Source organism: Ovis aries, chromosome 9 (genome assembly GCF_016772045.2).
Source record: "Ovis aries strain OAR_USU_Benz2616 breed Rambouillet chromosome 9, ARS-UI_Ramb_v3.0, whole genome shotgun sequence".
In the NCBI taxonomy this organism is placed as follows: domain Eukaryota; kingdom Metazoa; phylum Chordata; class Mammalia; order Artiodactyla; family Bovidae; genus Ovis; species Ovis aries.
Window position 1 is genome coordinate 74751986 of NC_056062.1, and position 20986 is coordinate 74772971.

A 20986-nucleotide genomic window follows, 5' to 3' on the forward strand; every position below is an offset into this window, starting at 1 on the left:
GGTCTTCAGGCTCTGCCGTCTCATTCACCCTGCTTCCTTTCCCAAGCTGGCATCAAGCTTCACAGCCCACCAGTCACCAAGTCCCCTTTGTTTCCTGCCCTTAGTATTTTCAATCACAAGCCTCTTTCACCATCACCTCTGCCCCACCCTCATTTGCGCAGGGGGTTATTTCAAGCCTGAGGATGAAGGTTGATAGAAATGAAATGCTGCAGCAGGAAGAGAGGCACCCAGGACACAAAGGTCAGGAGGCCTCGCTCAGGGTCAGGCAGGCGCGGGGTCAGCTCAGAGGAGTGCCTTCCCGAGTTCATGCCCTAGTCATCTCCTTGACTTACCCTAAATCCAGTCACATGATTTTTTTTGTTTCAATTTTAGTGTAAGTTGTTGCCAAAATCTATTAGCACTCACCCGATGTTATGGACACTTCTCCCCTCACCGCAGGTACTCATCCAGGTGAGACACCTGGGCTCAGATGCTGCCACTTGGTGGCATGCTTGGAAGATCTTGCCCATGCAAAATGTTCAGTTATGTTTCTTGGGTTGGCATTTTTCTTCATGGTGGCTTTTCCCTCTGCTCTTTATATTATCTGATTTTCATTTTCTGGTTTTACGTCAAGACACCAACATATTTTTGTCCTCACAGGCTACCCTTGACAATTAGGTAATCAGCACATGGGACAGGTTGTCAGTTGCAGTATTAAGGAACACACACGTAGATGCTGCACACTGAGGGATATCGTGAACAGAAGTGACGGGAGCCACAGGTACTCATCATTAGTAATAACGTTTTGGGACTTCCCTGGTGGCCCAATGGTTTAGACTCCATGCTCCCAATGCAGGGGGCTCGGGTTCAATCCCTGGTCAGGGAACTAAGGTCCCACTTGTAACACAGATCCCCTGTGCCAACACTTAGATCTGGTACAGCCATATAAAAATAATAATAATAGATTACCAACACCTGCTAGTATTGATTTGCCATACTTGCAGTGAGAGCAATAAATCAGAGCAGAACCAAGGTGGTCTCTTCAATAACTTCCTTGCATTCTCTAGAATTCTCTAGAGTTCTAGACTGCTTTCCTCCACAGGAGAGAAAGAGGTGGCTTTACCTTTAGCCTTCCCAGCGCTGTTCTTACCTTTTAAACACTATGTACACACGTGTGAGGTGCTACGATCTCTTAAGTGTGTCTCCTCAGGACAAAAATAAAAGAGAACGGTGGGTGTGTGTTGGAGCTTAGTAAATCCAGCAGCCCTGAGATGTTTGACTTCTCCAAACCCTGTCTCTCAGGTCCCTCTTGAGTGTTTTACTGGGAGAGATTTTCCAGGAAGTGTCTGCATGTGCCCAGACCTCTCTCTGGTTGGGCCCCACGAAGCAGGAGGTGGGTGGGGGTGGTCCTCGAGTATTTACCCCTCCTTCTTGTTCACAAAATGCATGTTGGCGCCCATTTTCACTAGCTTTCCATACAGTACTTGACTAAAAGGCTCTTTCCCTGTTATCTCCCTCTTTTGCCAGTGGATTGACGTTCACCTTCAGGATGAACTCATTCTCAGAAGACACTGTAGTTCACTGGCCCTTTTAGGTCAATCAGGTCATTGGCAGTCACAGTTTCTCCCAATGTTTTATACATACTCATATGCACATGTTTCCATTGCCCTTTCCTACTTTTACAGCTGCTGTAGTCATAAAGAGCTGTCTATTCAAGACATTTCTTCTCTCCTAAATTACTGCAGTTTCCCTGCCTCCAGGCCAAATCCCCTCATTCTTTATAGAAATAAAATATACAGGAATACAACATACCCAGGAGACATCTGGATACACTGATCACAGACTTACTCGTTCTCTTTTGTGTATAACGATTTGATGGAGAGGGAGTCTTTGGAACTACACAGACTTGGATTTAAACCCAGGTGCATCCCCTAAGACCTTGTGATTTTCATCACCTTTGGGCATCAGGCTCTTCATCAATAAAAAATAATAACAATCTCTACCTCCTAGCGTTTTTATGAAAATGAAATAGCACAATGCCTGTAAAGCAGTCAGTACAGGTGTCTGACACATAGTAGGGTTTTTTAAATGTGTTCTCTATTTATTTGTTTGACTGCGTTGGGTCTTAGTTGCGGCATGCGGGATCTTTCACTAAGGTGCACGGACTCTCTAGTTGTGGCACGCAGACTCAGTAGTTGCTTAGGCCTGGGGAATGCTAAAATGAGAAGGCATAGTTCTTCTGATTTCTAATATCACCATCATTTCAATGAAAGTTAACCTGGCAAACAAAGTTAACCTCCCAAAGAAATGCTTAAGCTTGGGAGTGGAGAGTGGTGAGAAAGGGACTGAGATGAAAGGAATGGTAGGGAAGGAAAGGGATGCTCCCGGTGCATCCAGCCCACCAGCATCCATTCACCGGCTGACTGATGATAGGAGGGCTCTATTCTCTCTTAAGAACTTTTGAATGCGAAGCATTATTTATATCTTTGGCAAAATTATATCATAACAAATAACCAGAATGAATATCCCACTGGACTTGAGGTGGGATGTTAATTCTGGAAGGACAGAGGAAAGGGACTATGTGCTCTGTATCTGCTTCTGAAGGACCCGATTGTAAGAGCAAAGTTGATGGGAGAAAAGTGCCACCGTGTCTTATGTTGTAAGACTGCAATCAAATCAAAATAACCAGAAGAAGAAAAGCAATAGACTAACAGCAATTCACTGACAATCAATCTCTCTTTTTCTTTCATAAAGTTTTTTTTTTTCAATCACTGAAATTTCCCTCTTTTATCCTCACCCCTCCATAGGACTAGGCTGAAAATAGATAATAATAAGTGAAAGTCATGTCCAACTCTTTGCAACCCCATGGGCTATACAGTCCATGGAATTCTCCAGGCCAGAATACTGGAGTGGGTAGCCATTCCCTTCTCCAGGGGATCTTCCCAACCCAGGGATCGAACCCAGGTCTCCTGCATTGCAGGTGGATTCTTTACCAGCTGAGCCACAAGGGAAGCCCAAGAATACTGGAGTGGGTAGCCTATCCCTTCTCCAGTAGATCTTCCCGACCCAGGAATCGAATCGGGGTCTCCTGCATTGCAGGCGGATTGTTTAACTGAGCTACCAGCAAAGCCCACATAATAATAAGCAGGATTCCAGTTCTATTTTTAGAATACCCGGATGTTTTCAACAAGATCGTACAAACTGATAAAATGCTAGTACTAAGTGTTTCAAAAGGAAAGTTCATGTGAAGAAAAATTGCACAATATTTCCCCAACCCTGAAATGTCCTTGCTTTGGATAACAACGGAAAGAAGGAAGGGTTACCTCTGTTAAAACCCTACTAGGGGACTTCCCTGGTGGTCCGGTTGTTAAAAAGCCGCCTGCCACTGCAGGGTACATGAGTTTGATCCCTGGTCAGGGAAGACCCCACGTGTCATGGAGCAACCAAGCCTGTGTACAGCAACAACCGAGCCTGCACTCTACAGCCTGAGAGCCGCGAGTGCTGAGCCCAAGTGCAGCAGTTACTGAAGCCCACGTGCCTAGAGCCCGTGCTCCCCAACGAGAGGAACCACCACAGGGAGAAGCCCCAGCTTACCCCAACTAGAGAGAGCCCATGCGCAGCAACGAGGTTCAGCCAAGTGCAAGCAACTCAGCACAGCCTCCCCCCCACAAAAAAAATACAGTGCAAATCCATGCATCTACAAAGCATCTCTATGTTCTACCAACATAGAGAACAGGCTTGTGGTTGCCAAGGTTGGGGGGATGGGAGGGTAGGAACGGGAGTTTGGGATTAGCAGAGGCAAGCTAAGTACCTATAGCAAGGACGCTTGCTACAGATTGAGGTAGTGGTCTGGGGAAGACTGACATAGGAGGCACTTCAGTTAATAAGGCCGAGGTTAGTTGTAGGGGCTGGGTGGTTAAGGGAAAAGATCCTGGCCTGACTGGAGCCAGGCTTCTATCTAGAGGACTGGACTGGGCAACTGGTTGTTTAAAGGTAGTGAATCCTCTACTGATGGGTGAGATGGACAAGTTCCCGGCAAGGGGACTGGACCGGACGAGAAGTCCTCCGGAGGCCCCTGCATGGTAAGAACATCTCTTTTTTTTCTGGGTGTCTTAAGACCTAGTCTCTGTTCTTATCTCTGTTTTATGTGGTCTTGGAGAAGGAAATGGCAACCCACTCCAGTACTCTTGCTTGGAGAATCCCATGGAGGGAGGAGCCTGGTAGGCTACAGTCCATGGGGTCACAAAGAGTCGGACACGACTGAGTGACTTCACTTTCACTATCTGTCCTAACACTCTTGGAAATCTTTGCCGCAAATGTGAGCACAGGCTGAGCACTTACAGGCTGCTAGAGCGCTGGCCACTGGGAGACCCCCATAAAAAGGTAAGTCAGTCCAGCCCAGGGTAGATGAGCCCTAGGCACCTTGCTGCCTGGAAGCAAATGTCTGGGTAAGAAAGCTCTAAGTTTTAGTTGCTCAGCAATATCCTACTCTTTGCGACCCCATGAACTGTAGTAGGCACACTGTAAAATGCTCACAGCATCCCTATTACCAAGAGCCAGGTCATGTGATTTGAAGGGGGCTGATGGCCCTTCAAATTTTAATTGAGGTTAAACCACCAAGAGTTCCAGTCTCCTCCCTAGGACTGATCTAGCTCTACTACCCTCCTGGCTCGGGGCAGTGTGGCTGTCTGCAAATTTGAGGCTGGCTCCTTTTGTGTCAAATTCTAGTCCTGAGAAGCCAGCTTGGTTGATCTGGCAGTTTGCTGGAGAGAGAAGCGTTTGATTGCACGGTGGCATTCCTGGGCTCTGGGCCAGGGCTGGGGGTGCTCAGATGTGGCTGAGCCACAGGGCGAGGCAAAGGGGGCAAACGAGAGAGGCCACTGCCCAAGCCAGAGTCTAGGAGGTCTTGCCCAGCCTCTCCAGGCCTGAGCTCCTCCAGGAGACCCTTTCTCTGGATGCTGACACCAACTAAATAACTTAATAACTGCTGAGTACTTGTCAGTCACAGATTCTGTGCAAGGCTCCAGGAAGACCGCCCTGGACAGCACATCATTCCTCTTTTCCAGTTGTTTGCAGGCTAGTGGAGAGCTTGTTGAAAAGGCCAATTTGTGAGACTCAACCTCAAGATTCTGATTCCACAGGACTGGGAGAGACCCAGTGCATATCTGGTGGTTATGCTGCGGGAGCCGTCTTCCCTCCAGGCTTGGAGAAACTCTGCTCTAGCCTGAACCCTTTGGGCAAGAGCCAAGTGAGACAGAGCCCTTGAGAATGTCGCTTGCTTCAGGGTAGTCCTCCAGAGAGTTAGCTCTGGAGGAAGGAGAGGGTGCCCTTGGTGAACAAAGCAAATTGTGGGGAGATGGAGATGCATTTTCTCTGGGCTGGGTCCCCTGTTTCCCACCAGGGGGTGCTCCTCGGTCAGTCCAGCCTCCTTGAACTTGCAGCTCTTCAGCATCAAGTGCAGATGTTTTGCCTGGTAGGAGAGCTCACTGGGGCTGGATTCCCCATGCCTTGTGATTGTCTGCAGTTGGCCTGGCTGTTGACTGTTGGATTATTTTCTGGACACCTTATACTTAATCCTAGTTTTCTAACAAAAGAAACCAGTACCCGATGAGTCTCAAAACCAGTGCCCAGTTCTCACTCATTCTAGAATCTTAAGCAGTATCTCTTTTCAGACTCAAAAAGCTATTGGCCCTACTCAACCTCAAACCTATTAAAAAAAAACAAAAAACAAAAAAAACCACAGAATCTCTGAATTAGAAGCCTGTTAAATGCACACAATGAGATCAGAACTCTATTCTCTGCCCGCTACCACCCCTTGCCCACACAGTTTTAAAATTCGATGTCAAAACTATTAGAACAAGTTTTTAAAGGAAAATAACCAGATTTAAGAAAAACAAAAATTTAGTCTGGAGGAAAACAGATTATGGTCTTGAGTCTTGTATCCAGAAAACATTTGGGTAAGACTTTTGCCATGTCTGGGGCAAGAGTCTCTAAGGATCTCAATTCTGATCATTTTTAAGTTTTTCTAGTATGTATGTATTTTAAAATAGTCTCTGGAAAGGTTATAGGAAAGAAAAAGAATGACAAGACAAAAAGTGAAGTGTTCACATTCCAGAAAGATTCAGATGGTTTGTTGCGTCCTTGGAAAAACAGCACCAGCATGAATTGGAATAGTTTGGAAAAGATGGAAAATAGACCAGATGTTCTGTGCCTGGGCTCCACGCAGACTCTACCAATTCCTAGGGAGCCTCTGGGAAGCTTCCTGAAAACCTTAAGTTTCCCGACTGGTGAAATGGAGACAAGAGGACCACCTTGTAGGTTCATTAATGAGCGTAAATGACATAATTTGCATGAAGGGCTTAAAGGAAGTGCCTGACACAGAGACCAATAAATGCCTATAACATCATATCATCACTGTCACCATCATCTTTCAATGCCAGGGTCATCAGTTTGTTTTCTTAGAAAAATGATTAAAGCCTCTTTAATTAAGATAGCTTTTTCTTATCCTTAAAAGCATAGTGATCCCTTTTGTTCTGTGTCTGAGCCAAGCTTTGGGGGATTTTTTTTTTCCCAAAAAACACTTGTTAAATGAATGGTATAATTCCAGGCTCTAAACTAAACGCTTTACATGCCATTTCCCTTTTAATTCTCTCAGCTTTCCTACACAGTTAAGTTTTCTTACTGTTAACATTTAATGTGGATGAAGAAATGGAGTCAGGGAGTAAGTAACTTGTCAAGGTTACACAGCTACTGAGTGGCAAGGCTAGTTCTTCAGTTCAGGCCTCTTCTTATCATTTAGCTTAAGTAAATACTTCACTCTGAACTCTGGTCTCTTTATCTATGTAGAAAAATATAGGCTAATTGTTGAGAGCAAGTAATGAATGACCAATGAATTATTCAAAAATGAAATTATTCATTCTATCTTGAAAATGCAGAATTATGAGATTTCAATGAGAAAGCACATTTTTATAAAGCACCTAGCATATTACAGTCATTTAAGAAATATCTAAAGTCCTCTTATTTATATCCTAGTAACACCGACCCCATTATCAATCAGCCCACAACCCCTCAGAGGGCTAGCATGAGGCAAGCAGAGTAAGTGCTCACTACTTATTTCTTATTGGAATGAATTTGAGCTTCTTCATGGGCCTTGTAACTGAAAAAGTGTTCTTAATTCTGGGTTTTCTGGGCTGTCCCACACTTGGAACAGCAGAGCCTTGGTGTTACAGAAAGGGGAACCCCTTCCAAGGCCCAAGAGTGGCTCTGTCTAACACTCGGACATGAATTGTCTTAGGAGACATATGCACGTATTGACGAAGCAAAAGACTTCACTGGGAAGGGTTGCCCCGTCAGAGAGCAGCAGGCTCAGGGAACCCAGGAGAACTGCTCTGGCTTGCGGTCTTGGGTTTATGGTGGTGGGGTTGGTTTCCTCGTTGTTTCTGGCTAATCAGACTCAGGGTCCTTCCTAGTGGCGTGTGCGTCTCTCAGCCAAGATGAATTCCAACAGGAAAGGTCTTGGGAGGTTGGTATGACACGTGGCGTGGCGTCTCCTCTCTCCTCTTGGCCCCTCCTGAACTCTCCCCATCGGCACCCTGTTCCTTACCAGGACCTCTCGCTGCAAGACGACTCTCGCCAGCAGGCATCAGCGTGCTCGCTCTAGTCTATGGGGCCTCTTGTCAGAAGACTGTAGGAGAAAAGGAGGGGCCACTAAAGAATCTTTGAAGGGTTGAGCAGAAGTTAGAGGAGGTGGAAGGTTAATGGGAGCACAGGGAGAAAACCAAGGAGGAATAGAAGGTGACAGGGCACCCACCCCTCTTTCTGTTAAGTGTTGACGGACCCCACCCATCACAGTCTCTCCTCAGGCTCTGCCTTCCTGTCCACACCCCATGGCCTCACCATATAGGTCCTAGTTACCAGCTAGAACTGAGAGCAGCCTGCTTGCAGCTGTGAATTAGGACACAAGCCAGGCTGATGCAATGAGAGATGGAGTTTCTTTTTCTCACAGCATGGTTCATACCGACACTCCTAACACCAGCTGGACTGTGGAAGGGGCCCTGGCTGGCTCCATTTTGCTGTTCAGCCTCCCCCAGGGGTGCCTGCTGTGCACAGCGATGGCCCAGCACTAACCCACAGCCCAGGGGAAGGCGAGCGGGAAGGGCAGCCCAAGCCCCCTGCCTTGTCAGTGCCCCATTCACCTCAGGCCCAGACTTGAACCCACATGCCAGAACTCGAACCCACTCAGCCAGGACTCGAACTTGGTCAAAACCCATGGCCTTGAGATGGCACGCCTGGTTTCTGGACTCGATGAAGCTCAGGTTTTTAATGTCTCATCACAGAAAAAATTCAGTGAGAGACAAAGTGATAGGTAAGAAGTGGATTTATTTAGAGAGAAACACACTCTGCAGACAGGGTGGGCCTTCTCAGAAGGTGAGAGTGGCCTCAAAAGGTGATGTGATTAGGTTTTATGGGCTGAGTAATTTCACAGGCTAGTGAGTGGGAGGACTATTCCAGCTCTTTTGGGGGAGGGGGTAGAGATCCCCAGGAATTGGGCCGCTGCCCATCTTTTGGTCTTTGGTGTCAGCCTTGGGACTGTCATGGTGTCTGTGGGGGTATCATTTGGCTTGCTGATGTGTTACAATGGGTGTAAACTGAGGTTCAGGAGGTCAATGCGTCAGCCATCTTGGACTCATTTGGTTCTAATCAGCGTGTGTTGTGTCCTTGGGCTAGGCCACTCCTTCACAGAGGTCCCCTCCTGCCCCTTCCACCCTGTTTCACACGGATGTGTTCTGGCTGCTCCTGCCTTCTGAAACGGCCTGCACCCTGTCTGCAGGGTGTTGTTGTTCAGTCCCTAAGTCATGTCCAGCTCTTTGCCGCTTCATAGACTGCAACAATACCATGCATCCCTGTTCCTCACTATCTCCCAGAGTCTGTTCAGACTCATGTCCATTGAGTCAGGGATGCTATCTGACCATCTCATCCTCTGTTGCCCCCTTTTCCTCTTGCTCTCTATTTTCCCAAGTATCAAGGTCTTTTCTAATAAGTTGGTTCTTCGCATCAGGTGGCCAAAGTATTAGAGCTTCAGCTTCAGCATCAGTCCTTCCAGTGAATATTCAGGCTTAATTTCCTTAAGGCTTGACTGGTTGGATCTCCTTGCAGTCCAAGGAGTCTTCTTGGACTACAAGACTCTTCTCAAGAGTCTTCTCCAGCACCACAATTCAAAAGCATCAGTTCTTCAGCGCTCAGCCTTCTTTATGGGCCAACTCTCACATCTGTACATGACTACTAGAACAAGAGCTTTGACTATACGGACCTTTGTTGGCAAAGTGATGTCTCTGCATTTTAATATGCTGTCTACGAGTGGGGTGTGGAGTCTGTGGAGTGTGTTTCTCTGTAAATAAACCTTCTTAACTATCAAAAAAAAAAAAAAAAAGGACATGATCTAAAAGTTGCACACATTATGCCCTGCACAGTCTGTTGACCAAAGGGTTTTTGAAAATTAACTGGGGGTTATATTACTTTGCTAAGACTGTTGTAGCCAAGTACCACAAGGTGGGTGGCTCAAGCAAGTGAAATTTGTTCTCCTCCATTTCTGGAGGCTTGACAGTCAAGGTGTTGGAGGTTTGGCTTCTACTGAGGTCTCTGTCCTTGGCTTGTGGATCACCACCTCTTGCTGTGACCTCTCATGGTCCTTCCCCGTGTGCCTGCCTAGAACTTTTCCCTCTCCAAATTTCCCCTTCTTATAAGAACAGCAGTCAGGTGGGACTAGGGCCCACCCTGAGGGCCTCGTTTGAACTAAATCATCCCTATACAGGTTCTGTCTCCAAATGCAGTCACATCCTGAGGTCCTGGGAGTTAAGACTCAACATAGGAGTCTGGGGAGAATGTAATTGAGCCCATAGCAGCCCATACGCCCCTCTAACCTGCAGAGGAACACATACACCGAGAAACAGCTCTTGTTCTCTACCCCGTCCCTAGCTTTTCTGGCCTCCAGCCTCTCTCTTCCAAAGCACTGCTCAGGAGAATCATCTAAATCACAGCTCTAACTCGCCGGCCCTTCCTTCACTGATCAGCCCTGGGCTTTCCCGACTCCATACCTTTGCTCAGGCCGTATCTCCCTCTAGGGTGTCTTCCTCCCACTAGCAAGCATTTCAAACCTCCCCAGCTCCCCAGCTCCCCACCTCCCCACCTCCTCACCTCCCCACCTCCCCACCTCCCAGCTCCCCAGCTCCCCAGCTCTCCACCTCCCCAGCTCCCCAGCTCCCCACCTCCCCAGCTCCCCACCTCCTCCCACAGGTTCTCAGGGTTCCGAGTGCCATGTCCTTGATAAAGCCATTTTAAATGCCCCCCAACGAAATGTCAGTTCATTCACGCTGTCATGCACTCAGCCCACAAGCGCCTGCTGATCATCCGCTGTGCGAGGCTGAGATGCTGGGCGCCCAGGAGCAGTGATCCTCCTTGCCTTCCAGCCACGTGGGATCTCATGCCTCTGCTTTCCTCACCATTCTTTTCCTTTCTCTCTTTTAAAATATTTTTAAATGCTTATTTATTTGGCTCTGCTGGGTCTGGGTTGTGGCATGTGGGATCTAGTTCCCTGCCCAGGCCAGGGATTGAACCTGGGCCTCTCGCATGGGGAGCACAGCATCTCAGCCACTGGACCACCGGAGAAGCCCCCCACCATTCTTTTCCGATTCCATTCAGATCCTAAAGGAAACCCACTCCTGTGTGTCTCCTGTATTCCTGATACTCCAAGACAGCTCTGCTTCACTTCAGACACCAGTGGTGTGGGCTTTCCACACTTCAAGCAATGCTGTGACACCAGCTGGGTGTCCTACATCTAACTCAGTTCTGTCATGTGACCTGGAGACAGCGACAGAGCCTGCAGGTTAAGGGCTCACGCCACGAGACAGCCCGCCCCTCATTTCAGTGATGCTGGACAATCTAAAGTCTAGACAGTCGCCTGTGCTTCTGACCCACCAGCTATTAAGTCCAGGGTTCCCACAATCCCCTCCTTGGGCTTGATTAATCTGCTAGAGCAGCTCACAGAGCTCAGAGAAAGTTTACTCACTAGATCACTGGTTACAAGAGGATATAACCCAGGAACAGCCAAATAGAAGCGATGCATAGGGCAAGGGACGTGGGAAGGAGATCGGACCTTCCATGGTCTCATAGTGGCCCCTCTCCCACACCTCCACAAGTTTCCCAGCTTGCTCTTCTGAACCTCATCCTTTTGGGGGGTTTTCTGGAGGCTTCATTATATAGGCATGATTGATTAAAGCCAGTGCCAGTCTCTTCCCCGGAGATCAGAGGTGGGGAGGTGGGGGTGTTCAGTCCCAGCCCTCTGAGTGGGGGGGGCAGCGTGGATGGGGTGGGAGGGTGAGAGTGGGAGAGGTGTGGGAGCAAGGTCCTGGAGTCCAGGGGCTGTTGCCATCACCTGCGAGTGTGGCTCAGGCTGCCCGCTCCCTCCAGACACGTGATAAGCTGAAACCTCCTCCCCTCCTCTTCCACCCGCTGCCGTGTCACAGGAAGAACCAAACTGTGAACCCAAAGGTGCAGAGAGGGTGTTTATTTGAACAGAAACACAGGTACCATTTCTGCGCTCCTTGCTGACCCCTCAGGGAGGGATGTGGCTGCCCCAGAGTTCTATGTAGTTTAATTAACCTTTGATGCCGTGTGCACTTCCAGAGCTGGTCCAACCTGGCTAGTTTGAGAACTTCCAACCCTGGTCTAGATAGGAAAGGGTGTCTGAGAGCCTGTGGCTGGTGGGGTCCAGAGGTAATGCCGGTCCTGTCACCTTCCCACCCCCTGTCATTCCACCTGGGATGCTCCTTAGGGCCTGAAACCCAGGTCCCAGCTCGCATTTTCAGAGCTTCTCCTGGGTGTCTGAGGCCTGGGCTGGGGTGACGAGTTCTGTTAGGCTTGGTCTCTCCCTCTTTCCAATTTGCCCAGTCCCTGGAACCTGAAGTATGTGGAAATTAGAGATTTCCTATAATTATGGGGAATAACCATCCTGGAAGGCATCTCATCCTTATTTTAACAGAATGGATCATTAATCAAAGCTAAGATGCCATGTATGGCCCCATATGGTGAGGGTTAGAATTGGATAATAGTGAAAAGTCAAACTTACTGAATTCAAACCCCAGTGTCATCATTTATGGGCTTCCCAAATGGCGTTAGTAGTAAACAACCCACCTGTCAATGCAGAGACACAAGGAACTTGGGTTTGATCCCTGGGTCAGGAAGATCCCCTGGAGAAGGGATTGGCTACCCACTCCAGGATTCTTGTCTAGAGAATTCCATGAATAGAGGAGCCTGGCGGGCTATAGTCCATAGGGCCACAAAGAGTCAGACACAACTGAAGCAGCTTAGCATGCTGTCACTTATTGAGTCATTTTGGGCAAGGTATTTGGTCTCCTTAACCTAATTCTTATATCTGTAGGACAGGAATAATAGGTAAGTACCTCACTAAGATATTGTGAGGATGAAATAAAATATTACATATGTAGTACTCAGCAGAGTTCCAGGGAAACATCTATTTCAGCTTTATTGACTATGTCAAAGCCTTTTACTGTGTGGATTAAAATAAACTGTGGAAAATTCTGAAAGAGATGGGAATACCAGACCACCTAACCTACCTCTTGAGAAATCTATATGCAGGTCAGGAAGCAACAGTTAGAACTGGACATGGAACAACAGACTGGTTCCAAATAGGAAAAGGAGTGCGTCAAGGCTGTATATTGTCACCCTGCTTATTTAACTTCTATGCAAAGTACATCATGAGAAATGCTGGACTGGAAGAAGCACAAGCTGGAATCAAGATTTCTGGGAGAAATATCAATAACCTCAGATATGCAGATGACACCACCCTTATGGCAGAAAGTGAAGAGGAGCTAAAAAGCCTCTTGATGAAAGTGAAAGAGGAGAGTGAAAAAGTTGGCCTAAAGCTCAACATTCAGAAAACGAAGATCATGGCATCCAGTCCCATCACTTCATGGGAAATAGATGGGAAACAGTGGAAACAATGGCAGACTTTATTTTTTTGGGCTCCAGAATCACTGCAGATGGTGACTGCAGCCATGAAGTTAGAAGACGCTTACTCCTTGGAAGAAAAGTTATGAGCAACCTAGATAGCATATTCAAAAGCAGAGACATTACTTTGCCAACTAAGGTCCCTCTAGTCAAGACTGTGGTTTTTCCTTTGGTCATGTATGGATATGAGAGTTGGACTGTGAAGAAGGCTGAGTGCCGAAGAATTGATGCTTTTGAACTGTGGTATTGGAGAAGACTCTTGAGAGTCCCTTGGACTGCAAGGAGATCCAACCAGTCCATTCTGAAGGAGATCAACCCTGGGATTTCTTTGGAAGGAATGATGCTAAAGCTGAAACTCCAGTACTTTGGCCACCTCATGCGAAGAGTTGACTCATTGGAAAAGACTCTGATGCTGGGAGGGATTGGGGGCAGGAGGAGAAGGGGACGACCAAGGATGAGATGGCTGGATGGCATCATGGACTCATTGGATGTGAGTCAGAGTGAACTCGAGTCTCACTCTGTGAGTGAACTCACAGAGTCGGACACGACTGAGCGACTGAACTGAACTGACTCAGCAGAGTGCCTGAAACAGAATATATTAGTTACTGTAAGCTAAGTCACTTCAGTCATGTCCGACACTTTGTGACCCCAAGAACTGTGGCCCGCCAGGCTCCTCTGTCCATGGGATTCTCCAGGCAAGAACACTGCAGTGGGTGGCCATGCCCTCCTCCAGGGGACCTTCCAGACCCAGGGAGCAAGCCCACTTATGTCTCCTGCAGGTTCTTTACCATGAGTGCCACCTGGGAAGCCCTTTAGTTACTATAATTGTTGTTACTGAATTTCAAGCAAAAGAATATTTTTTTAAATACATATATCTAGCTTTGATTCTTGGTATTTTCAAGATCTTTTCATTCCAGATCTATATATGTTTTCAATAATTACTATGTGGTAAAAAGCAGAGAATATGACAGTGTCAGAACGCACAACACCGAGACGTAGTGTCACAGCTCTCCACACACCTGGGTGTCCAGCCCAGGAAGCCTTTAGGCATCCCCGGCAGAAAACATGTCCCTAAATTTCTCCAAAGGAAGAAGATATGTGTGAGATGCACTTTGCATTTCACTCTCTGAAGAAGCAGTAACTAAAAGTGCATGCTGGGCGCTGAGTTATGTGTCTGGGGAGGCAGCCAGAGACGGAGAATGTGAAGCTATGAACCTTGCCCTCCAAAGAATGCAGACCTCATTCTCGGCTCCCGCCATCATGCCGTTTCTGGGAGAGCCATTTCTGGGAGAGCAGGTTGGAGTTCTCCATAGGCGTCAATCTTTTGTAGAAAGGTCTTTATTTTTTTAATTGAAGTATAGTTGGTTTACAGTGTTTTAGGTGTACAGCAAAGTGATTAAGTTATACATGCTGTGTGCTGTGCTTAACCTTTCAGTCGCGTCTGACTCTTTATGACGCCACGGACTGTAGCCTGCAGGCGCCTCTGCCCATGGAATTCTCCAGACATGAGTACCGGAGTGAGTTGCCATGCCTTCCTCCAGGAAATCTTCCCAACTCAGGGATTGAACCCAGGTCTCTCACACGGCAGGCGGATTCTTTACCATCTGAGACACCAGTTATATATATATATATATATATATATATATATATGTATATATAAATATATACTTTTTCAGATTCATTTCCATGATAGTTTATTACAAGATATACGCTATAGAATAGATCCTTGTTGTGTATCTGTTTCATACACAATAGTGTCTGTTAATCCCAAACTCCTAATTTATCCTTCCCCCATCCCCTTCCCCTCCTTGGTAACTGTTTCTTTTTTTTGCCTGTGAGTCTATTTCTGTTTTTTTGGCTAAGCTATTTTTAAATTTTTATTTATTTATTTGTGACTGTGCTGGGTCTCGGTTGCTGCACCAGCTTTTCTCTAGTTGTGGAGGTCCGGGGCTAATCTCTAGTTGCGGAATGTGGGCTTCACATTGCAGTGGCTTCTACTGTTGGGAAGCACAGGCTCTAGGGTGCACAGGCTTCAGAAGTTGTAACATCTGGGCTCAAAAAGAGTTGTGCGCACAAGCCTAGATGCTCTTCGGCATGTGAGGTCTTCCGGGATCAGCAAGCCTGTGTCTCTTGCCTTGGCTGGTAATGCTTCATTTCAATTATTCATGGTAGAATTTTGTAGGAAAGCAGCTAATATGCTCTAGGAAGCTGCATTAAGGGGACACAAGGAGCCAAATGGCAGCCTGTGAGCTCACAGTTCTGCACACAAAACCCTTCCCCGGGGTGCGATACGGAAAATGGGAGGGAAGGATGGAGTCCTTCGTACAGTCAGGTAGTTGGCATCTTTTGTGTTAATCCTTTTAAAATTAGCCAAGGAGTATATTCTCTTCGCCTTCTTAATTTTTAATGTCTTTATATATGTCTTAACATATATAGAATTTTTTCCAGATGCATAAATGTGATTGTGTGTGGCTCCTCTTTTCCTTTTCCTTTTATTATTGGCTCCCCTTTCCCTCTCTTGTCTTCCCTTTACCACCCAGTTTCCACCCTTGACTTACTCTCCCCCAGAGCCTATGATTACAGCCAGGTGTGTCCATATCTTTCTCTGTCCGCACGTGTACTGGGTGAAGCCAGAGCCAGGCCTGCCCATGGAAAGCTCCTAAGGGGATCTCAAAAGTAAAGGCCTGGATTCAGCAAATGCGAGACATCACACAACCTGAGACGCAGGCACCAGGAAGGGGAGCCCCCTCAGGGCGGACCAGCGAGGGTCAGCTCCCAGGCCCTGGGCGGTGGGCCGGGCAGACAGGGCTTGCGGAGGAGCAGAATTGCTGACTGATGTGTGCATGACATAAGCAGATGCTGGAGGGCTTTCACAGGGGTAGAAAGCAAAAGCCCAGGAGAGCAACCTCTTCACCTGGATGGAGCCCTCTGCAGGAAGAGAAGAAAGTGACTCCAGAAACAGCCCTGTTTCAGATGTCCTCTCTGTCTGGGCTGTTCTCATATACTTTGTAGGCTCAGTGGAGCTTGTGAGTAGGTCTAAGAGTGCTCAAGTGTTTCATTGTGCCATCTTTATTATTATTATTATTATTAATTTATTTATTTTTGAAAGTGAAAGTCTTAGTTACTCAATCATTTCCAACTCTTTGCAACCCCATGGACTGTAGCCCGCCAGGCTCCTCTGTCCATGGGATTCTCCAGGCAAGAATGCTGGAGTGGGTTGCCATGCCCTTCTCCAGGGAAACTTCCCAACCCAGGGAACCTTCCCAACCCAGGGAACAAGCCCCAGGCTCTGGCACTGCGGGCAGATTCTTTACTGTCTGGACTTCCCTTGTGGTTCAGCTGGTAAAGAATCTACCTGCAATGCGGGAGACCTGCGTTCGGTTCCTGGGTTGAGAAAATCCCCTGGAAAAGAGAAAGGCTACCGACTCCAGTATTCTGGCCTGGAGAATTCCATGGACTGTATAGTCCACGGGATCACAGAATCAGACACAGCTGAGCGACTCTCACTTCGCTTCACTTCTTTCCTGTCTGAGCCACTTGGGAAGCCCCAATTGGAGGTTAATTGCTTTATGATGTTGTATTGGTTTCTGCCACACATCAACATAAATTCTTCTGCCATCTTTGAACTCAGTTTAGGTCTTCTCAGATTCAGTCATAAAGCATAAATTGAGAGTATTTTTAGAATTAATTTGCATATCAAAAAGTGGGTTAGAATATAATATGTATTCTTTTGTATCTTCCTTTTTCTCACTTAAGCAATTCCCTCCGATGCAACTGGCCTGGCGCCCATGCATCCTTCTGTAGCTGTCGCATAATATTCCACGGTGTGTGTATTCTATTCCTGCTCATGAGTGTCTGCAGCATTTCCAATTTGTCTTTTTTAACGGTTATGAAAATTTCTACAATAAACGTTCTTGTACATCTGTCCTGAGGCACAAATGCTTTTATTGCCATGTAGTGGATTCCCAAGAATAAAATCACTGCACCATAGATGAACCTTGAAAAACACCATTCTAAGCGAAAGAAGCCAGTCACGAAGGACCACATACCGAACAATTCCATTTACATGAAATGTCCAAAAATACGCAAATCCAAGGGCACAGAAAGTAGATTGTTGGTGGCTGTCTAGGGGTGGGTGGGGAGAGTGGTGGTAGAGAACTGGACTGATTGCTAATGGATTCTGGGAGGGGTGGGGTTCTTTTGGAGTGATGAAACTTCTGAAATTGGTTGTGGTGATGGTTACAAACTGAATATACTGAAACCACTGGACTCTATACCTTAAAGGGACACATGAACTATATGTGTGTTTTTTCTGTTTTGTTTTGTTGGGGTTTTTTAGTTGAACTGTGCAGCATGCAGAATCTTAGTTCCCTGACCAAGGATCAAACCCATGTCCCTGCAGTGCAAGCGTGGAGGCTTAATCCTTGGCTTGCCAGGGAAGTTCCAATGATGTGTTTTTATTGTAGTAGATGCCACCAGACTACTTTCCAAAAAGGCTATATAGCTTTCCCCATTTCTACTGAATGAGAATAAGCAAAGATGGTGCTGAGTGACTCTTACAATCCCGTAAACTGTAGCCTGCCAGGCTCCTCTGTCCATGGGATTCTCCAGGCAAGCATACTGGAGTGGGTAGCCATTTCCTTCTCCAGGGGAACTTCCTGACCCAGGAATTGAATCCAGGTCTTCCGCATTGCGGGCAGATGTTTTAACAACTGAGCTACATAGAAAGCCCTGATACCCCCTCCCCTCTATTGCCACCAGCAAAATGTTTTACACATTTTTCCAATTTCACTGATCTTGATTTATAAAGTGATATCTCATGTTTACTTCAATTTGTATCTCCTGGGTAGATTCTCATTATAAAAGTCAAATAACACTTCAGTGCACAAAGAGAAGGCAATGGCAACCCACTCCAGTACTCTTGCCTGGAAAATCCCATGGACGGAGAAGCCTGGTAGGCTGCAGTCCATGGAGTCGCGAAGAGTCAGACATGACTGAGCGACTTCACTTTCACTTTTCACTTTCATGCATTGGAGAAGGAAATGGCAACTCACTCCAGTGTTCTTGCCTGGAGAATCCCAGGGGCAGGGGAGCCTGGTGGGGTGGCATCTATGGGGTCTCACAGAGTCGGACATGACTGAAGCAACTTGGCAGCAGCAGCAGCACAAATTAACAAGTACAAAACTCTCTTCACCTCTCAGGTCTCCCCTGAAATAATGCTTCTCCACAGTTAGTTGGGTTTCCAGACAACTTTTGATTGCTTTTAGTGTATTTATAAACTAATCCACGGAGACATATCATTGTATAATTGATAAGTTGATTCACACTATAATGCTATTCTATGACTTTTTTTTTCATATAAGGGTATGTCTTGAGAAACCTTTCCAAATTAGGATGTATAGCTCTAGCTCATTCTCTGCAGTGAAGGAGACAGCACGCTGAGGACAGTCCTAAAGGACTGCTCTCTTATCCTGCTCTGTCCCGCGAAGGCAGCCTCCCAGAGAAAAACTTCAGCGGAAACTTGCCACCTTGCCCTGACCTGGGCAGGAGAGAACGCTGGGGGACTACAGCTGATCGTGTCCCTCCTGGATGACGGGCTCGGGCGTGCCCCGGGGCGCGAGGGAGACGGGCGCTGAGCCCAGGGCGCGCAGGGACCGCTGAGCGCCCGGCATCTGTCGTCTGTTAGCAGAAGTGCGTCTGGCTGTGACCTCAGCGGCTCCACCGAGGCTGGAAGCCTCCAGCACGGGTGGGAGCCGGTGCACTTGCCCGCCCCTCGCCTTGGTCAGCAGAGGCTTCTCCTGAGAGACCGACGGCCCCACCAGCTCGGGTGGAAGTGGGGCGAGCCCCAGAGACGGCTTACCCCACTTAGAAGATCCGCCCGCGGGCCCTTAGTGGGTCAGCGCTGTGGGTTATTTTTAACCGTGGCTCGGGTTTCAGACGGCCTTTATCCCACGGTCGGAACAAGCCCGGCGGGCAGACGGCCTGGCGGGTGGAGCTAGCAGGGGAGGGCGGGCCAGCTTCCCCCGGGCCAGGCTGACAAGCGGGGAGCAGCCAGCGCCTCTGGCTAAAGTGCAATTAGCGTCGGCAGGAACTTCAGAAACGACCAGGCCCTCCACGGGGTCCCTTTTCCCCTCGGGAATTTAACACTTTTAATAAGAAAGGCATCAGAGGGTTCGACGTCATCACACCTGCAGTGCAGGACAGGGGCGCACTAGGGCCACATCTCAGGTGCTCCCTGGGGGCGGCCTCTGGCACATCTCAGCAGACCCGGTCAGGGGCCGAAAGAGTTTATAAGCAAATAAGCAAAGGGCTGAGGAAGCAGAAGTGTGGTGTGTGGGATGGGGGCGGGGGAAGGACTTGTGGCTGGGAGACGGGAGAAGGGGGCTTGAAAGCTGGACCTTGGAGGGTGGATAGAATCTGCCAGGCAGATGGGAGTGAGCAAGAACTAAGGAAGAAACAGCCCGAACCAGAAATAGGAGGGATCAGGACCCCTGGGGGCCGGTCAGAGTTTCCCCTATGTTGTGTTTAAGGGAGTAGTCCTGGAGAAAATGCTGCAAGGGTAAATTATCAAGGAATTTAAGCCAAAGGCAAATGGAATCACAGGGTTCTGAACAGGGAGTAATGTGATCTGAGTTATTCTTTTAAAATGTTTCTTGGATGACTGTGGGTCAGGCTGGGCTGGAAGGGGAGAGCTGGATGCAGAGAGACGGAGCAGGAAGCTAGCAAGCGAAGAACAGCCCAACCCAAAGTTTTTATAAACAGAAATGTAACTCACTAGCTCACCAAACTGTAAAGGCCAGGAGTTCTAGCTTCAGGCACTGTTTGATCAGGGGCTCCCATTTTGTCTGTTCGAGCGTGCATGTTAAGTGGCTTCAGTGTGTCCGACTCTTTGCGACCCTATGGACTGTAGCCCACCAGGCTCCTCTGTCCATGGGATTCTCCAGGCAAGAATACTGGAGTGGGTTGCCATTTCCTCTTCCAGGGGATCTTTCTAACCCAGGGATCGAACCCAGGCCTCCTCCATTGCAGGCAGATTCTTTACTGTCTGAGCCACCAGGGCTCAATTTATGTAAATCCTTAGGAGGCTTACATAAATGAACACTTATGAAGTACTTAGAACAGGGCCGAGCTCAGGATATGCACCATATACATATTTATTGAACAGATATGTTGACTGGGAGTGAGTCGCAAGTCTCCTGTGGCCACTCTCTTAGACCACGGTGACTGTGGGGGAGGAATAGCAGGTGTGGGACAAAAGGGAAACAGACCCAAGGCAGGCAAGAGACTGTGTTCTCCAAAGGGCTGGAGAAAGGGGAATGGAAGGACTCATGGTTGGATATCGTGGAAGGACAGATTAGGGAGGAGGGGTGGTGACTGTGATCAGAAAGGGGCTGGAGGCCTTAATGTTCCCCGAAACTGGGCTCACCTCTCAGTGGGTGTCGAGCCAGTAGGCACAACCAAGCCAAAGCTCAGGAGAAGGGAGGATTTATTATTACTTTCAGCAAGTAAGAAGAGCACTGGGGATCTTGCCCAAAGCAACATCTCCCCAGACGGCAAACTTGCAGAAATTTTAAGCTAAGGGTATCCATTCATGAAGGGGCTTGAGTAGAAGAGAGTTCAACATAGAAATGGGGCAAAGGTCCAGAGTCCAAGCTTTAGTGGATTGAAGTCACAGACTTATTGTTCTGTAAATATATCCCTTGAGGAGGAACTAGGGCTCTGCACAAAGGTCTGACTGCTTTTTTTTCTTTTCCTGCATTCCTTTGTTCCGTTGAGATTATTCCTTTGTTCTGAGACTTGTTCAGAGGCAAGTACTTCGGCAAGGCTTAGATCACAGAATGGTGTGTGTGTGCTAAGTCACTTCAGTCGTGTCCGACTCTGCGACCCTATGGGCTGTAGCCCGCCAGGCTCCTCTGTCCTTGGGATTTTCCAGGCAAGAGTACTGGAGTGGGTTGTCGTGCCCTCCTCCAGGGGATCTTTC

At 47.7% G+C, this 20986-nt stretch overlaps 1 long non-coding RNA gene across 5 annotated transcripts in view; it reads left to right on the forward strand.

The window, feature by feature from the left end:
- Window positions 1-3336: 3336 nt before the first annotated feature.
- Window positions 3337-20986, forward strand: part of LOC121820353 (uncharacterized) — a 71042-nt gene continuing 53392 nt past the window's right edge. The window contains exons 1-2 of one of the 5 annotated variants that reach the window (XR_009595087.1): window positions 14241-14339; window positions 14441-14522. This is a non-coding gene — a long non-coding RNA (uncharacterized LOC121820353). Of the gene's footprint in view, window positions 4062-4214; window positions 4363-14240; window positions 14340-14440; window positions 14523-20986 lie in introns of those variants that run through there. The other 4 variants (XR_009595084.1, XR_009595085.1, XR_006060864.2 and 1 more) reach the window with 4 other exon arrangements.